The following is a 3342-nucleotide window of genomic DNA, read 5'->3' on the forward strand; positions in this document are numbered from 1 at the left end:
AACCAGTTATGTATGGGACCCGGTGGAACCTGGTTTGACTCGAAAGATTTTTGTCAAAACCGATGACCCGGCCGGTTAATTCAACCCGGTCCGGGTGTTTTTTTTTTTAAATGAAAACGACGTCATTTGGCTTTCAGTTCCCCCTACCCTTTCAACGAAACCCTAATGGCCTAATGGTTATTCCCCCTCCCCATTGCCCCTAATCTGAGAAATCAGTGTGATTCCGGTGGAACCCCCCCAGCACTTGTCTATGTACTCCTTTGTAGCTGGCACTCGGCAGTCCCTCACCTTCGCCCTCAATCCATCGTCTCTCTCCTCAGTCCCTCACCTCGTTACGTCATTGCCTCTCCGCTCACCTTGTCACTCTCGATCTCTCACAGTCACGGCCTCTCCTCGTCGCTCTCTCAGTCTCTCACCTCGTCTCCTCACCTCTTCGTTGTCGCGGTCTCGTGCTCCAGTTCTGCGTTTACTTCGTCGGTGGCAAAATGCTCACATAAGACAGAAATCAAGCAGTATCTCTGCATTTGCTCCCTCGGGTCAGTCAGGTGGTGGTTGTCATCTTTTTGGTCGCGATCTGGGAACCAGTTATCCAGGTGAGCTCCCTTCAAGTTTTTTACCCTGGTCTTTCACTAGAATTGTTGAATACTAAACCTGGTGATTGTTGTTGACTGTTGTAATTGAATTTTAGAGTTGTTGAAGTTAAGCATATTTTAGTTAGTATTGTTATTGAATTTGGTGGTTATTACTATTGTATTTGATTTTTTAGACTTGTTATTGAATTTGGTGGTTATTACTTTAGTTAGAATTATTTTTGAACTTGAATCTAGTGGCTGTTGATGTTGCATTTAGTTTTTTAGTGTTGTTGTTTGTTGCTGGTTGCTGTGTTTTAGAGTTGCTGTATTTTTAGAGCTGTTGTTTATTGCTGAATTTTTTTAGAGTTATTGTTTGTTCACTTTGTTGAATCATAGAGTCAGTGAACTTTGGTGGAATGGTGATGGTTGCTGTGTTGCTTAAATGATTGTGTTATCTTTCACTTGCTCTTGTTGATTTAAATTGAGAACATATTTTGTACTAGAGATTAGTTTATTATCTTTCACTTGCTGTGTTTTAGTTTGAACTTGAATCTAGTGGCTGTTGATGTTGCATTTAGTTTTTTAGTGTTGTTGTTTGTTGCTGGTTGCTGTGTTTTAGAGTTGCTGTATTTTTAGAGCTGTTGTTTATTGCTGAATTTTTTTAGAGTTATTGTTTGTTCACTTTGTTGAATCATAGAGTCAGTGAACTTTGGTGGAATGGTGATGGTTGCTGTGTTGCTTAAATGATTGTGTTATCTTTCACTTGTTCTTCTTCATTTAAATTGAGAACATATTTTGTACTAGAGACTAATTTATTATCTTTTTTAGATTATTAGTTATGTTTAAGACTTGATATTAGATTATTAATATTTGTAAAGACTTGCATTTTAAGTTTTAAGACATCATTTTAATTTTATTTATATAATTTTATATTTTTTTAATTATGACCGGGTTAATCGGGTGAATCAGTGATCCACCGATTAAACCAGTAACCTGGTGATCCGGTCGTATGACTGGGTTGATTACCGGTTCGGTTATGATAGCTATGATAAGATTACTATATAATTGTAAAATGATCATTCCTTATAAGCAATGTTAATTTTTTTTCACAAATTCACCATTGACAAAACAAAAAAATTTACCAAATTCTAAGGCCTAAACCCTACTACAATTGTACCAACTAACCCCACGCTTCACACCTCACCACTATTTCAACTCCCACTGCCGCACCTAAATATTGTCATCGCAAAACCACCCCCACTCCTCTCCACACCACCATATACATTCTCCTACTGTACCTTGCCACTACCACCCAACCCTCAATCATCATCATCGTCATTGCCACTAATATATAAACTTGAAAAGATTATTGTTGTATAACACATTCAAACCATAAATCCATAATCCTCAAATCAATGATAACCATGTACCAAAAGAAAATAAAATAATGGAAAATTAAATTCTGATAAGCATATAAGAAATGACGAATACAATTATATGGATCAGCAATTTTCATATACTTTACAATTTTAACATTTTGATTTCATATTTACTTTCACTAATTAAGTTTTATGTGCACAGAAACACTTTGAGGAAGCCATGGAAAAGGCCAAGGAGGACCGTACCACCCAACTCTCTACGTTGGTGTCAAACCTTCCTCCTATTTCATAATGTTAGAAACAAGAGACTAAACTAGAGAAAGAATTTGTGTATTATTGAGTGTATTCAAGTTATCTAGAATGATACAATATAGGGTAAAGTATGATTTTGGTCCCTAACATAGAGGTCGAAAATTTATTTTGTCCCCAGCCTTTTTTTCACTACAAAATGGTCCCAAAGGTTTCATTTTGTTTTAAAATCATTCTTTTTTACCAAATTTTTTATTTTTATTACCATTTTATCCCTAACTATAAAAATTCTAAAATAAAATAAAAAAGAAAAAAGAAAGAAAGGGAACGACGAGGGGAGGGGGAAGAAAGAGAAGGGGAAACAAAGAGAATGGGGGGGTGGGAAAGGTAGCGCCGCCGCGCCACCGCGCCGCCGCCTGTGATGGACAGTGGGGAATCTTCATGCCGCCGCCGCTCCTTTCTTCCTCAGTACACACCCACGCCGCTGCCACCATGGCATTGCCGTTCTCGTCGCAATTTGTGGCGTCACCACCACTACCGTAGCCCTTTCCACGTGATCTGCCACCACTACCGCAGCTCTCCTCCCCTTGCGATTCATAGTTCACCGTTGTAGCCCCTCCTCCCCCCACCACCGATGCAACCCCTTTTTCTTTAATTTTTCAATTTTTTTTCTGGTTTTACTTTTGTTGTTGCTCTGATTTCATTATCCATTGTTGTTGTTGGTGTTGTTCTTCTAGGTGTTGTTGTTGTTTTACCGCTTCTGCTTTGTGTTTCTGCCTGCTTCTGTTTCTATTTTTACTTCTGCTTCTGGTTTTGCTTTTGTTATTGCTCTGATTTCATTATCCATTGTTGTTGGTGGTGTTGTTCTTCTAGGTGTTATTTCATTGTAGTTGTTGTTTCATTGCATTCTGCTTCTGCTTCTGTATTCTGCTTATGCCTGCTTCTGTTTCTGCATTTTGGGGAAGAAGGAGGAAGGACATTTTCATCCAAAGGACGAATTTAAAACAAACTGAAACTTTTGGGACTATTTTGTAGTGAAAAAAAGATCGGGGATGAAAAAAATTTTCAGCCCCTACCTTAGGGACCAAAATCGTACTTTACCCTACAATATAAAAGGGTATTTATAGGTGCTAAGAGAATCC

Source organism: Arachis ipaensis, chromosome B06 (genome assembly GCF_000816755.2).
Source record: "Arachis ipaensis cultivar K30076 chromosome B06, Araip1.1, whole genome shotgun sequence".
Lineage (NCBI taxonomy): Eukaryota > Viridiplantae > Streptophyta > Magnoliopsida > Fabales > Fabaceae > Arachis > Arachis ipaensis.